Raw genomic sequence first — 17,451 nt, 5'->3', positions numbered from 1 at the left:
TTTGCTTCTAACCCAAATGGTCTCTCTTTCTATCTTTTCCTATTACCTGCTTCAAAGCTCAGCTCAAACACTGATCTCTCAGGAAAACCCTTTGTGACTCTCCAAGCCTGGTTAGTGTCACTGGGTAGGTTCTCATAACATTGTGCATTTCTATTTCTCTTCACAGTCCTTTTAAAAAGTAATTTAAATAATTAGGTGATTGCTTTTTAAACGTCTGTCTCTTTCATTAAAATACCAGCTCTAAGAGGAAAGAGACTGTTTCTAAAGCACTTAAATGGTGGTTTGTCTTAGTCTCCGTTTGGGCTGCTATAATAAAAGACCACAGACAGGGTAGCTTATAAACAACAGAAACTTATTTCTTACAGTTTCTGAGGCTGGGAGTCCAAGACCAGAGTGCCAGCTTTGTTGTGCTCTGCTGAAAGCCCGATTCCAGGATGCAGACTACCAACTTCTCACTAACGAGTTCTCTGTTACCAGGCCACTAATCTCCTTCATGAGGGTTCTACGCCGTGACCTAAGTACCTCCTGAAGGCCTCATCTCCTTATACCTTGACACTGGACATTACAATTGCAACATTTGAATTTTGGGGGAAGACAATGAGATCATAGTACCATTCTTTGAACATTTTAGGCATTTACTAATATTTATGAATGAATGGATGGAAGAATGAAGGAGTGAGTAAGGATTGAGCTGTGGTTGTCTCCTCTCAGATCATGTCCTTCCTCCTTATGGTATATTAATGGAAGTCCTCCAAACTGCATGATAGTTACATTTTGAGCATCACATCTGTGACAGCCTTTTTTCAATAGCAATGAATTGCTTTCCTTCCCTTAGTGAGCTTAACTGCAACTTAATCAGTAATTAATATTCAAATATTCACATGTATGTAAAATAATAAATCTCTCTATGTTTTCCTCTCTTAGTTTAGTGTGCTGTTATGAAGTCATGATATCAAGAAACTAAAAGTCTGGGAGAACCTCTTAGTTGAGAGGCTCTGGATGAGAAAAAGCATCTTAGGGTGAAGTGAGGGTGATTATAGAGTGTTTTAATGCAAAACACCAAGTGCTGATTGGAGTAGTTATCAGAACTACAAGTACAGGTAAAAGCAGATATTAGGAAGGTGAATTACACTACAGAAAGTTTCTGTTCAGGGAGGAAACACTAAACAAATTGATCAAATTCTCTTAGCCCCAGACTTGCAGGCTGTTTTGTAAAACTTTAGTATCTGTATACTTATCTCACCAGCCATATTAAATAAGTGCCTTATTTCTGATTATTTCTGTAACTTGTATACTTAATTTATATTCTTAACAAAATACTGATTTGTGTTCTTAGCAGAAATGTATAATTTTGGTTATATGAAATTTCTAAAAAGATTGTGCAAATAGGTATTATTAAACAAAATGTTACACTAGTTCCTGAACTTAGTAGCATGCAGGATTAAGATTAGCTCATATAACAGAGAATCAAAATAACAATGTTTTAAACACTGAAACAACTTTTTTAAAACATAACAATCTAGCTCCACATCACTAATCATCAGGGAAATGCAAATTAAAATCACAGTGAGATATCACCTCACACCAGTAAGGATGGCCAGCATCAAAAAGACTAAGAACGGAGAAAGAGGAACCCTCCTCACTGCTGGTGGGAATGTAAGCTAGTTCAACCATTGTGGAAAGCAATATGGAGGTTCCTCAAAAAACTAAAAATAGAAATACCATTTGACCCCAAAATCCCACTCCTTGGAATTTACCCAAAGAATACAACTTCTCAGATTCAAAAAGACATATGCACCCCTCTGTTTATCTCAACACTTTTTACAATAGCCAAGATATGGAAGCAACCTAAGTGTCCATTTGTAGATGAATGGATAAAGAAGATGTGATACATTTATACAATGGAATACTATTCAGCCATAAGAAAGAAACAAATCCTACCATTTGCAACAACATGGATGGAGCTAGAGGACATTATGCTCAGTGAAATAAGCCAGGCGGAGAAAGACAAATGCCAAGTGATTTCCCTCATTTGTGGAGTATAACAATGAAGCAAAACTGAAGGAACAAAATGGCAGCAGACTCACAGACTCCAAGAATAAACTAGTGGTTACCAAAGGGGAGGGATGTGGGAGAGTGGGTGGGGAGGGAGGGAGGGAGGGAGAAGGGGACTGAGGGGTATTATGTTTAGTACACATGGTGTGGGGGATCACGGGGAGAGCAGTGTATCACAGAGAAGGGACATAGTGGATCTCTGGCAACTTGCTGCACTGATGGACAGTGACTGCATTGGGGTGTGGGTGGGGACGTGATGATGTGGGCGAATGTAGTAACCACATTGTTTTATCATGTGAAACCTTCATAAGAGTGTATATCAATCATACCTTAATAAAAAATTTTAAAAAAAACATAACAATCTATACACAAGTGTCTCAGAGCTAGAATAGATCTTTCTCATATTGGAACCCAGATCTAGCTACTGATCTCCCATCTCCGGAGCATTGCTCTAATCCAATACTATTTACAGTTCATAGCAGCACCTGGGCCGACACAGTGGGGAAGGGAGAGTGTGTCCTAGAAAGTACACACCTTACGTCTGCTCACAAGCCTTCAGTCAGCACTCAGTGGGATCCAGGACGGGCTCCAAAGGAGGTTGAGAAATGCGCTGTCATAAACGTTCATGTGCCTGCTAAAACTTGCAGAGATTATTACTATGAGAGGCAAGGAAGAACATATTTATGGGAAAACTAACAATTTCTATTACAGTCAGTAAGTAAATCTAATCTCATCCCTCCCTTTTTTTTTACAAACTGCTCACTCAAGTTTTTTTTCTGGAGTTGGTTTTCAAGGGAAAATATTTCTTGGAATGCTTTCTGCTTTTGGTTAGAGTAAGTAAAAATATTGGTAACTAAGGTCAACATGAGAATGAGTGGAAAATCTTAAAATGATAATAAAAAATTAACTGGAAATGAGTAACTGAAGTCCCCTGAGTTACTGTGCTTTTCCTGATGCAAAAAAAATTTTTGTGAACCCAGACGACGTGCACTGGTCGTTTTGGACGACCACCGAAAGGACAACCATATCCCTTTGGTTTTCTTTCTGTGTCCCGAGTGGCTTATTTTTCCTGGTTAATCTTGGCTCTGATTTGAGGCATCCACTGAATTAGGGACAGAATCACAGAATCATCTCTGGGGCCCTAAACCGCACCTCATTTATACATTGCTGAAGTCTTTAGTCAGAATGTCAATTTTCTTTGATTTCTCGTAAAACATGACTGATGCAAAGCATTAATATGTACAGAATTTACTGAAGGTTTCTTTTTTTATTTGTGGTAATGCTGGATATGTATGTTCATGCATACATCCATACTGAAGACAACAAAATGTTTATTAGTAGTATGGTTGTGTCTTACAGTGTCACTGTAGAATTTCTGCCAATTTCATCTGGGACCTCCTGTCACTAATCTCTCCCTCCTCTTCTCTGCTCACTATCCTTCCTCTGAATTCCTATTTTTTGCCTATCTGGAACAATCTAGCTTTCTTCTATTTCTTATTTTCCCCTCAGCTGTACCCATATGAACATATTATTTTAAGCATAGACATTTCTTGACTAATTTTTGGTGGCAGATACTAAATATTGGTGAGTTTTTGTCTTGCTATATATATTCTAACTACATCCTTTTCCTGGATCTGAGCCATGCAGAACAAATATAACAGGAGCCATGTACTTACATTGACACTATCTACTTTGCATATTGATTCATTAGAAAAATCTGTAAAATAAATATTATTGATTTAAATGTTAAAATGTCTTAGTTTCACAATAAATTCTAGTAACTCACTGGTCTGTTCACAAATGCATTCTTCCTTTCTCTGAAGCTTTACATTTACTTTGTTCATATGCAGTGCAAAAGCATTCAAATTCATGTTGCCATTTATTTTTTTATTATTGAATATTTGGCAAGCACTTCTTTTGTTTCAAGAAAATTTTGAATTTGAGATAACAGGAAATCTTTTTAAAACTCTACCAGAGATCAACCAGTGAGAATTGGCAAAGAACTTAAGATCATTAAATATACTGTCTTCTATTTCTTCTTGAAGTTCCAAAAACCAGTTTTGATTCATGTATTTATGACACATTTCATAATCTCCTTCAAAGCCTATGCATAAATATTTTCACCATGTGTCATACAGTAGAGTGAAGCAATAAGGAAACTATCCATCTCTTAAAAATCTCAATAAATCTAGTCTTTTGCCCTAACATAGAACACTGTTCACAGTGATAAAAAGAGATTTTTCTTTAATATCTAGGTGAAATCTTTGAAAGATGTAGAACATTCACAGTATGCTCTGAAGGCTGATATTTTACACTGCAAATTGGCAAGATTTCTTTATAAACTTGGAAGTCCAAAGGCAAAACATGCCCAAAGATATAATTGGGTGGTGTTTCATATTCCATGACTCATCTTAAACAAAGCAAAACAAAAAAGGTACTTGCAATTTTTCAAATTTTGTGTCAACTATCTTTGATATTGTTGGAAAGGTATATTATGGGCAAGTGTTTCGGAGCTCAACTGAAGATCTTTCAATTTTCTAAAAAAATTAAAATAATTTCCTTGTGACTCACTAACTAGATTTTCATAATTGAAATGAGTTTATTTTACCACCTCTTGATCTTCTGTTTTTATATATTTATAAGAATCCAAGATGTTTTAAACTGACCACCGTTATAATGTTAGATCCAATTCAAAATAATTCATACTTTTTTTGACATTTAATTTTTATTTTAGATGACCAATTTCTTCAATTCCGTTTTAGCTATCAAGATAAAATTTCTTATCAAATTTACTGTCCACTTCACATTGTCTTGTTTATTATCCATAAAATTGTTTTTGCACCCCAAGAATGTTTTTTATTTTGTCCTGCTGCCGTTGCCATATTTATTTTCTAATTAAAAAATAATTGAATTATAATTAAGTTAATAATAAATATTTTAATTGCAAACTAGAATTTATACAGGTACTGTTGCAGCTCATATTGTCTGCATAAAATATTCAAATAAACCCATTACAAAGTTACACTGATACAAAAAATAGTACCATTCAAACTGAATTAATCCAGACACACAATGGATTGATGATAGGTTTATGTGTAATACTAGAAATGAGGAATGTTCCCAACATGTGTAGTATAATCTAACAATAATATCTTACATGATCCAATAGTTGAGTGAAATGTAGCTTTGCTAAAATAGTGAAGTTGTATAACAAAAAATATTTTACATTGCTTAAGTTTTTACCACATTCCAATGTTCAATGGCCACATGAGGCTAAGGGCTACCACACTGGATTGGACAGTTCTAAGTACTACATTGACATCTCCTCATGTTTAACACTCAGTGATTTCTTACTTTTCTTAATTGCAGTAACTTTTAAAAGAACATATTTCTCTGGATTAAGTGGTTTGTCATAAACTGGGTCTTTTATGTATTCTTCAGTCTGGCGCATTACTAGGCCTTGATAAATATTACATGAGTAGATAAGCAAACCTGTACTTTGCCACTGTTTTATATAACTTCCAATGATAAACTTTTCCAGTGTATCTAGGGCAACCCTTTTCATGAGAGAAATAACCCATTTAACTCTTCACTATCTCTCATTTGTTATCAGTACGTTCAGATAATTGTACTTGATTCTGTCTTAAAACCTCATACCACTAAATTTCGATCACAAGAGTAGAGGTGAAAAATATCAAAATCTCTTTCCTAAATCACCAGATTTAGCAATTATTGACATATTGTCATGCTATATCTCCCAAATCTCTGCCCTTCCCCAACCCCACACCCCTACTGTTGGATTACTTTAAAGGAAATCACAAACTCATTCATGTTTCATTCAGAAATACTTCAGTATGCTATTTTAGAAGCAAACTCTGTTGAAAACATAAATACAGAACCAATTTCACATCTATGAAAATAAAAATAATATCATAAAATACCAAATCAATGTTCAAATTTCCTAAATTTTCTCTTAAGTTTTACAACTGGTTTGCTCAAATCTGGATCTACACAAATCCTACACATGTCAGTTAATTCTCTTTTAGTCTGTAACCATTTCTTCTACATCCATTTCGTTTCTTGATATTTGTTGAAAGAGCAGGATTAATTTTATTGCAGATTTATCCACAATATTTTGCTGAGGGCATTCACATGATGTCATTCAAAATATCTATTTCCTACATTTTCTGTAAACTAGTGGTCTATTCTAGAGACTAGATCAGGTTTTTTACTTTCCCTGCGACCATCAATGTTGGTTTCAATTCTCTTCAGTAATCTCAACTATTATTACTCATTTTAATTCTTTCCAGTCACCAAAATGTTGGTGCTACCATTCACCCATATTTTTCCATTCCCAATGGATTTATGTTTTTTAACTTCAATTCAGGAACGTGTAGAAATAAATGCTTGTATCCACTAACCATGTTTCTCTTTTCTCTTTCAGTTCTATATATCTGCATTTTAGTTTCCTCTTTATCATAGATACTCTGCCTAAAGTTACCAATAGCCTCCATTTTAGCAAATCTCCCTGACTGTTTCCATTGCAACACTATTCCATGAAAGACTTTTATCCCTTCATCTTTTGGAGATAAATTTCTTCAGGTTCTTCTGTTTCTGTATTCTTACTTCTTTTTTAATTAGTCTTCATTCTCTTGTACCTCTCTTAAGAAGTCTCTATTTCTTGTTTAGTCTTTTTATACTTATATATAGACCTTTTTATTTTTCACTCAACTTTAGGCAAACTTGAATTAACTATTTTCTTGCAGAAATACATTCCTTCTCTTATGTAAACTCTATATAAGCAGGAAATATGTTCTCCTCATATGTAATTTTATCCCCAATCCTGGCAAGTGCTTGACTTATAGTAAGCATATAATAAATGTTATAGAACGACTTAATCAATGAATGAGAACTCATTTTAAAGGGAAATTTTATTTCCTTACATCTTTAGGTACCTTCAGTTTCCTTCTTTGAATTTTTATTCTCTGCCAGGAGTTAAATGTTGTCCTCTGGTTTCCATGCTGGGCCTTCTATGCATTTCACTCCAAACCCCGCTTCTGTATTTTTTCTTAGACAATTATGATGGTGCTACTGTATTTATATCAGTGACTACTTATGCCTGAATCTCCCGTTTCAAATTTTACATAAAACTCTAGACCCATATTTTTCATTTGGTACTGGGTACCATCAGAGTCTTACTCTGACCCCTAAAACTTGATGTGTCCAACTACCTGTCTTCTGCTATTGATGAAAATCTACTCTTCATCTTTTATTCACAATCCTGGATTATGGAATCACCACCCACCAGCTTCTCCAAGTACGCTCTCCATTCATCTCCCCATGTCATTGAGTCAGTCACCAATCCCAACTTATCCAACTCATAGAATTTCAAATCCAGTTGCCTTTTTCTGTTAAATACTACTATCTGATCAAAATCCTTATGTTCCCCTTTCTCCCTGTGGCACTCTCCTAAATGCTATTCCTGTCACCATCACCATCCCTTTCTATCTTACCATTTTCTATATCCCATATTGTCTAGATGACTATCTTCCTAAAAATCAAACTTGATTGTGTATCTCCCTTGAATATACCCTTTCCCCTTTGTTTTGGGCTCCTGTTATCTATACTCAGAAGGACTCACAACCTATCTTATTAGTCTTAGGTCACTCCTCTCCTCTGCTCTTAACTTGCTGCTTTTCCTTCTCAAATAAGCAATGCTGAGCTCTCTATTAATAAACCCAGTGGAATTATTTTCTCTATTCCTGAAACTGCTACCTTCTTTAATTTCTTTCTGTATGTTCTTTAAAGAAATGAATATTTTCCTCTGCTTGGAATGGCTTTCTGCCCCACCTTCACCTGGAAAGTCATTCACTATCCCTTTCAAGTGGATAGTCAGCATATCTGTAGGTTCTGATATAGAAACACATATAAATTTATCATTATTTGACAACAAGCTTCCTTTATTTGAGAAAGTTATTGTTTTCTGCAAAGCTTCTTGCTTCCAGAGGGCATATGTGTGGTAAGCAGGGGATAGTGCTAAACCACATATGATCAAACAAATAAATCCTGCTAATTAGTAGCATGGCAGGTGTGGAGTCTGGCCTCCTCATACCTGGATTAGAAGCAGCTCCAATCCTATTTCTGCCCTGAAACTTTCATGCAGTTAGTCAGCCACTTTCTGTGTTTCCTTAGCATTCTGTTCACAGTTCCAGTAAAGCACATATTATACAGTTTTCTAGCACTTGTTGACATGTCTGCCAAAATGTGATTTTTATGGACAAGTCCAATTCATCTTTATATCCCTGGTATATAGTTTACTCTAAACATTTACTTTGAATGAGTAAATTTAGAAGAAAAAAATAAGAGTGAGAGGCATATCAAAGGCCTATGAATGAAAAACCTATTCTTCATAGCTCTCAAATTTCTTGGATTATATATATTTTTCAGGCTAGATTGCTAAGGCAAGAATTTTTAATAAAGGGTTCCTTTTAAAGGAAGTCTTTAAAATATCAGAGTTTCTTATGTTTACATATTGAGATTTCAGTTTATCTGGAACAGAACTTCTTGATTAGGAGCCTTTAAATAGTCTCATGTGTGGAGATTAGCTCTTGCTTGGCCGTTTCATGGCACAAGCAAGGCCACAACTCCTATGATTCCTGGTCTGTAAAATTGCCAAGTGGGAAGGAGAAGGTGGACTTTGCCCAAGAATCTGAGGTTCTATTTGGAAACAAATGAACAATACTTTCCCCTTCTTTCATTTAATAGAAAAGGAATCTTTTTACTTAAAATTCTTGCCCTGGCAGGTATTAATTGTGTAAATAATATTTTAATCATCAGATCATTTATTAAAAGCTTTGGTATTGGTCCAAGTGCTAGTTTCTATCCTCCAGAAATATGTAATCCAAGAACTTGAGAGCTATCAAGTGTAGGTTTTTCATTTCAGTGTTAAGGAGATTTATTTTAGTGACTGACACAGCTCCTACCAATATGGGTAGCAGGCATGTTAATAAAATGCTCAGAATGATACCACCATATAGAGGTAGGAAATCTAAGCTTAAGTAACCTGAGTTACCAAGGCCAAGTATAGGTTTCACTGTGGCTACTTCTGGTATTTGCTTTAAATCCAAATACTTGGCAATAAATTTGCTTTAGGGAATATTACCTGTATAAACAAGTGTGAACTAAAACAGCAGTAATTTGGATCCCACAAATGGCGCCATATTAGGAGCTATGTAGACATATGAACCTGGTATTACCCTGTCGACAAGTTTCCAAAGAGTTGTGTAGGATTGTGTTCCAACAATAAAAGCCACAGTATTTCAACAGTCTCCAGGTCCTTCTACTCTTTTTAACTGAGATAGAGTTGATATGTAATATTATTATTAGTTTCAGGTGTCCAACATACTGATCCAATATTTATATACACTATGAAATACTCACCACCATTAAGTGTAGTTATCATCTGTCACCATACAAACTTATTACAATTACTGACTATATTCTGTATTCTGTAATTTTCATCACTATGATTTATTTATTTTATAACTGGGAGTATGTATCTCTTGATCCCCTTCAACTATTTTACCTATTCCCTGACCCCCATCCTTTTTGCTAACCACCAGATTGTTCTCGGTATTTTTTAGTCTGTTTCTGCACTTTTTGTTTGTTTTGCTTTTTAGATTCCATGTATAGGTGAAAGAATATAGTATTTTTTTTCCTCCGTCGACATTATTTCACTTAGCATAGTACCCTCTAGGTCCATCCATGTTATTGCAAATTGCAAAATTTCCTGTCTTTTTAAGGCTGAGTAATATTCCATTGTGTATTCATACCACATTTTCATCTATTGATGGACATTTAGGTTGTTTGCATATCTTGCTTACTGTAAATGATGCTGCAAATAACAAAGTGCATTTATCTTAAAAAATTAGTGTTTTCTCTTTTTTGTGTAAATAATCAGAAATAAAATAACTGAAAATAATAAAATAAATTATTTTATGAGGAAACTTCATACTGCTTGACATAATGACTGCACCAGTATACATTCCCACCAACAGTGCATGAAGGTTCCCTTTTCTCCACATCCTCACCAAGACTTTTTCATTTTTGTCTTTTGGATAGCAGCCATTCTGTTGGGTGTGAAGTGATATCTTATTGTGGTTTTAAATTGCATTTGGTTAGTGGCATTGAGCATCTTTTCATGTGTCTGTATACCATCTGTATATCTTTGGAGAAATGTCTATTTAGGTCCTCTAGCCATTTTTCAAGGTTATTTGTTTTTATTGGTGTTGAGTTATGTGATTTCTTTATATATTTGAATATTAACCCATTTTTTGATATGTCATTTTCAAATATAGTCTCCCGTACAGTAGGTTGTCTTTCATTTTATTGATAGTTTCCTTTCCTGTGAAAATGCTTTTTAGCTTGATGTAGTCCTACTTACTAATTTTTTATTTTCTTTCCACTGCCTGGGGAGACATATCCAGAAAACATTGCTAATGCTGCTCTGTAAGAGTTTGCTACCTATATTTTCTTTAAGGAGTTTTGCATTTAGGTCTTTATTCCATTTCAGATTTACTTTTGTTTATGGAATAAGTAGTACAGTTTCATTCTTTTGCGTGTAGCTGATCAGCTTTCACAACATCATATATTGAAAAGACTATCTTTCCCCAATTATATATTCTTGCCAACTTTGTTGTAGATTAATTGACCCTTGGTTTATTTCAAGGCTCCTTCTTATGTTACATTGATCTACATGTCTATTTTTGTGCCAGTACTATACTGTATTGATGATGATAACTTTGTGGTTTAGTTTGAAATCAGTGCATGTGGTATCTTCATCTTTGTTCTTATTTCTCAAGATTGTTTTGACTATTTGAAGTCTTTTGTGGTTCTATAAAAATTTTAGGGTTCTGTGAAAAATATCATTAGTATTTTTATAGGAACTCTACTAAATCTGTAGATTGCTTTGGGTAGTATGAGTGTTTAAATAATATTAATTCTTCCAATCCATGAGCATGGTATATCCTTCCATTTATTTTTGTCATCTCAATATCTTTAATCAATGTCTTCTTATTTTCAGAGTATAGATCTTCTACCTCCTTGATTATATTTATTCCTTGGTATTTTATACTTTTTGATGTAATTGTGATATAATTATTTTCTTAATTTCTCTGCTAGTTCATTATTAGTGTATAAAAACACAACATATTTCTGTACATTAATTTTGTATCCTGTAAGTTCACTGAATCCATTTACTAGTTCTATAGATTTTTCTTGGATTTTTTAGGGTTTTTCAGATATAGTGTCATGTCATCTGCAAGTAGTGACAGTTTTACTTCTTCCTAACCAATTTGGATGCATTTTATTTATTTTTCTTGTATTATTGCTATGGCTAGGACTTTCAGCACTATGTTGAATAAATGTAGTTATCGTAGACATTTTTGTCTTACTCCTAATCTTAAAGCAAAATCTTTCAGCTTCTCACGATTGAGTGTGATGCTAGCAGTGTATCTGTCTTATATGGTCCCTATTATGTTGAAATATGTTCCCTCTATGCTAAGTGTGTTGAGAGTTTTTATAATGAATGGATTTGAATTTTGTCAAATCACTTTTCTGTACCTGTAGAGTTGATCATGTGGATTTTTTATTCTTCCTTTTGTTGATGTCTTATATATCACATTAATTGATTTGTGGGTATTGAAGCATCCTTGCATCCCTGGAATAAATCCTACTTGATCATGGTAAACAATGCTTTGAATCTCTTTTTGAATTCAGTTTGCTAATTTTTTGTTGAGGATTTTTGCATCTGGGTTTATCAGGGATATTGGCCTGTGGTTTCTTTTCTTGTGGTATCATTGGTTTTGGTATCAGTGTAATGCTGGCCTTGAAGAGTGAATTTAGAAGCATTCCTTCCTCTTGTATTTTAGGAATAGTTTTAAAAGGTAGGTATTAACTCTTTTTAGAATTCACCTGTGAATACATCTGGTCCTGGACTTGGATTTGTTAGAAGTTTTTCTTTATTATCAATTCAATTTCACTACTCGTACTTGGTCTGTTCACATTTTCTATTTCTTCCTGAGTCAGTCTTGGAAGGTTGATTATATGTATCTAAGAATTTATCCATTTCTTCTATAGTTTCTAATTTGTTGGCGTATGATTTTTTTGTAGTAATTTCTTATAATTCTTTGTATTTCTTTGTCAATTGTAACTTTGATTTCACTTTTTATTTATTTGAGTTCTCTCTTTTTTTCTCAATTACTCTGGCTAAAGTTTTCCCAATTTTGTTTTTATTTTCAAAGAACCATCTCTTAGTTTTATTGATGTTTCATTGGTGTATGTGTGTGTATGTGTGTGTGTGTGTGTGTGTGTGTGTATGTGTGTGTGTGTGTCTATTTAATTTATTTCTGCTCTGATCTTTATTATGTCTTTTCTTCTGCTAACTTTGGGGTTTATTCCTTTTTCTAGTTACTTTAGGTATAAGTTTAGATTGTTTATTTGAAAGTTTTGCACCTTGAATTAGGCCTGTATCACTATAAACTTCCCTCTCATTACTAATTTTTCTGCTTCCCAAAGGTTTTGGACCATTATGTTTCAGATCTTTCTACTCTGGACATCAGGAGAAAGCTGACTTACCTTTGAGCTTGGTAAGCTTACTCTGGGATTCCTAGACAATTCAAGGGCAGGGAAAAATAAGCCTCAATGGAAACATTTTTAATAAGTGAAAAGTGGGAGATCAAATCATGTTCAGTTAACTACTTGTTTGCCCAGAGTGTACCAAAAATAAATGATATTTAAAATTTTTTCTTCACCAAGTTAGCTGATTTTTTTTCTACTTATACTTATTATTTTCTTTTTCTCCTTGTAATAAGTCAAGGGGAATTTGAATAATTAATTAAAGAACAAAGAAATAGCATATTTTTTCTCTATAGTTGTGATGAGGTTCATAGGAGTTAAACAGAAGTACTTTCTGGAAGCACTTTTGTGTACTTGGTAGAAGTCTAATGACATGACATCTTTTAATGAAATCATGTGATTATGAGTACTTAGTAAGTGAAAAATACTATACACATGAAATAAATATAATAGATTATTACTTTTAGTTAGAATTTACATAATATCTGTTAAAATATTATAGTAGCCATTGCTCTGAGTGAAATCATTTTAAATAATTTGAATGAAGTAGTCTTATCATGTTTCTCTGATCTTGTACAAGGAAGCTATCCCAGGTGGACATCTATCATAAGCCATTTATCCAAGGCTGTGATACAGATGTGCTAAGTCTAAAATGCAAATGATATATTTAGAGACAAAATATATCTCAACTAGGAGAAAAAGGCAACACTTTTTTTCTTCGATGATCCATTTAATTACTTTATATCCATTATAGATGTCTTTGAATAGTGCCAAAACAAATGGGTGAAAAGTGGGAGATCAAATCATGTTCAATTAACCACTTGTTTGCTTACAGTGTGCCAAAAATAAATGATATTTAAAATTTTTTCTTCACCCAGTTGGCTGATTTTTTTTCTACTCATACTTATTATTTTCTTTTTCTTCTCATTTTGCATTTAGTTTGTTCTTTTTCTAGTTTATTAAGGTAGTTTAGGTTATTTATCTGTTTTTTTTTCTAATATATGTTTTTAAAGTTACAGATTTCCCTATAAGCTGATTTTGCTGCATTCCATAATTTCAAAAACATACAAAATATGCTCCTATATAGTTCTGCTCCCCTTCCTCCTTTGTATTGTTTTTGTCACAAATTATATCTTTATACATTATGTTCTCATCAGCTTAGATTGATAAGTATTGAATTATTCAGTCTTTTGAATCAGATGGTAAAAGAAAAACTAAACAGGAGTTACAAGCAAAAAATAGATGCTTTTAAATTTTTTACAAACAAAAAATATATTTTGTATATTTACTAAGTAGTGAGCTTTACCGATTCTCTTTATTTCTTCATCTGGATTCAAATTACTGTCCATTTTCAGTCATTTCCACCTGAAAGACTCCCTTTAGAATTTCTTGTGAGGTGAAAATGTCATCCCATTGCCTCTGACCTAATAGTTCCTTATGTGAAATGAGCTATTTTTCTAAAGGATCACTTGTATGTAACGAGTCACCTTTATTGTTGCTTTCAAGATTTTCTCTTTTCTTTGACTTTAACTATTTGATTACAGTGTATTTCAGTGTAAATCTTTGAGTTTATCTTACCTGGAGTTGCTGTGCCACTTGGATGTGCAGATTCATACCTTTCATCAAATTTGGGAGACTTTTGACTATTTCTTCAGATATTCTCTTCCTGTTCTTGCTTCTTTTTCTAGGAATTCTGTGTGTATATATTTCTATGCTTTATGGTGTCCCACATGTTCTGAAGCCTGGTTAATTTTTCTTCATTCTTTCTTTGTTTTCTTTTTATTCATCAGTTTACCTGTCTCCAGATTCACTGATTCTTTCCTTTGTCTTCTCAAATCTGCTATTGAAATACTCTAGTGAACATTTAACTTCAGATCCATATTTCTGAATCACACTTTTCAGTTCAAAATTTCTATTTGATTCCTTTTTATAATTTCTATCTACTTATATCCTCATATTGTCTTCAGTCCTTTACACATGATTTCATTTAGTTCTTTGAACATATTTAAAATAGCTAATCTAAAGACTTAATCCAATATCTGTGCTTTCTCAGGGACATTTCCTATTGATTTATTTTTCTGGGAATAGGTCATACTAATTTCTTTATATATATCACATTTTTTCTGTTGTTGAAAATTGGGATATTTCAAATATGTTGTGGCAACTCAACAGATCTTCTCCCTTCTTCAGGGTTGTCATCATTTTTTGTTGTAATTGTTTGTTTAGTGACTTTTCTAAACAGATTCTGTAGAGTCGATCTTTGTCATATATGGCTTTTGAAATCTTTCATCAGTCTGCTAAGTGGTCAGTTGATAATTTAACACAAATGCCTTTAAATTCTTAGAATCAATAATTCTCATAGTCTTTGCTGCAGAGCTCTATGTGTGTGGTTGGGACATGCCTTTAACACTCAAACAGACAGTTTACAACTCTGCCTTAGCCTTTGCCTCCTGTTATCAGCACTTCAAGGTGCTGAGAGTTGAGCAGTTAGGTCCTTCTAAATTCTTTCCTGAGCAAATATACAGCTGTGCAGAGTCCTGGGCATGAATTTGGCTCTCTAGATTCCCAGGAATATGGAAGAGTTTTTGCAAGTTCCTATAGAAATCTCATTCCTGAGCTTTTCTCTTAAGTTTTTATCTGTCTATTTTTGCTGTGCTGATCCATCAACTCAGGGAGCCATGATATTAAAACCCTTTACCATGATCCTCCACCCCTCACTTGCCCACCAGGGAGAGGTGTTCAACACTAAGTCAGTCTGAGTGAGGCAAAATTTAAACAAACCTTTTGAGTGGGTCTTCCAAGTAAGTATGATCAAATAGTGGCAGGTCTTTGAATGAGATTCATTCTTCTCCCTATAAAACTGGAAACACATATTTTTATTTTCAAATCTATTATTGATCTGGGGAATACAAGATTCACTAGAGCAAGTTAAAATGCCAAGAAGTTTGGCTCAGTTATTTTTTTTTATTAAATCTTCACTGGTTTTTGCAATTCTTCAGTTATTTTCCAGACAAATTTTTCCAGTTTTATTTTTGTTGATTTTATGGAGGGACAGGTTTTCAAAAGTCTTTAATCCACCATTTTCGATAAAGTTACCATGAATGATTTGTTGTAAAACATATAGTGATGTAGACCTCAGGTCTACATATAGAAAAGGAGCTTTTAATAACTCAATATCTAACTCAAAATGGTTATTTATTTATTCAACACTGATGTGATTGGCAATGTGTTAGGGATTCAGTGTGTTATTAATCTTTTTCATTACTGAAACTCATTGGTATCATTATTCACTCCCATTTTACTGATGAGGAGATAGAAAGAAAGAAGAAAGAAGAGGGGTGGGTGGAGGGGAAATGAGGGACAGAATGAGAATAATTTGCCTAGGAGCCAAATCTTGCAGACTAACTCAAGATCCATTCCTTATGTTAAGTATGACATTAGGCCATCCTTCAAAACTTGAAGTTTGGAATGACTGACACTCCACAAAAGGATAAATAACTCCCTGTTTTGGTTGCTGTTCAGAGCTTTTTCCATCATATGACTGGTAGGTTCAGATGATCCTGAGCATTTATTATGCAAAACAGTATCTAAATGTCATATCTGACTCAAACAACTTTATGAGATCCTTCTATATTATTTTTTAATTGGAAAAGTAACACTTAGTTTAAATAACTTGCCCCAAATCAGTACAGTAGATGAAACTTAATCCAAAACTGATTAACTAAAAAATCTCATTTTTCTCATCTCAGATCATTGGCCCTAGTGATATATTTGGGAATCAAAAAAAAATCAGATTATTCTCTCACATAGTAACCCATTACTTTGCTCGAAATAATTGAGGAAATGAGTATATAGAAATATTAATCTTAATAAAAACTAACACTTGTTTAGTATCAACTGCATACTATATTCTTGCCATGTATTATGTCTAATGCTCATATCAGTAAGGTGGGTATCTGAGTCCTTTTTTATTTAAAAGCTAAAGGTCATAAAATGTAAGTATTGCCTGAAGTCATTCAGATAGTAAAGGGCTGAGCTGAAAATCAATTACAGACTTATCTGATCCCAGAGCTCAAGCTTTTCCATTGTGCACAGCTACCTAATAAGTAAAAGAATGCAACACAAAGTCTCATGAAATGCAGGTTTAATCTATATAGTAAGGGTTAAATTACAAAAAAATAATGATGGGTAGTTTTGGAAGGTATATGGGGAAATGACACATTCATACGTATACAATAGTTTTATGAAACTTTTTCAAGGACTGACACAGGAAACATCAGAAAGGAAGCAGAAAAGCAATTGTTTACATTAGTACATTCATTAGTACTAAAGACGACAGTCTTAGTCATCTTTACATGCCAACACAACTAAGGATATAATTAAAACAGGTTATAAAATAGACATATGATTGAAACTAACAGTCTAATATAAGCCTTGAAGATACATAGATTAACACACACACACACACACACACACACACACTGTTCTTCCCCCAAAGACTGGGGGAATATATTCTTTAAGCCCTTAAATACACGTTTAATGTCTATATGTTTTCCACTTCAGAAATGCATGTGCATTAAATTTTTCATGGAATATGACACTATGCTTTATGTTTCAAAATACCATGCTTACATCAAATATAAGTGACCTGGCTCCTGACACTGACTCTATATCACACTGATTAGTTATACAGAGTGTGTGAATGGACACAGAACAAATTTGAGGCTAAATGTATATATTGTCACAATTTTTAAATGTTGT

The 17,451-nt window shown here is 33.7% G+C and overlaps 1 long non-coding RNA gene across 1 annotated transcript in view; it reads right to left on the bottom strand.

Annotated features, from left to right (window-relative positions):
* LOC130680681 (uncharacterized) overlaps positions 1 to 15,552 on the bottom strand; it is an 80,761-nt gene extending 65,209 nt beyond the window's left edge. Inside the window, exons 1-2 of the long non-coding RNA XR_008993719.1 lie at positions 15,472 to 15,552; positions 2,590 to 2,695 (exon numbers count right to left, since the gene is read on the bottom strand). This is a non-coding gene — a long non-coding RNA (uncharacterized LOC130680681). The remainder of the gene's footprint in view (positions 1 to 2,589; positions 2,696 to 15,471) is intronic.
* Between the last annotated feature and the right edge of the window lie 1,899 nt (positions 15,553 to 17,451).

Source organism: Manis pentadactyla, chromosome 14 (genome assembly GCF_030020395.1).
Source record: "Manis pentadactyla isolate mManPen7 chromosome 14, mManPen7.hap1, whole genome shotgun sequence".
NCBI lineage: Eukaryota > Metazoa > Chordata > Mammalia > Pholidota > Manidae > Manis > Manis pentadactyla.
This window is presented reverse-complemented; position numbering and strand designations above follow the sequence as displayed.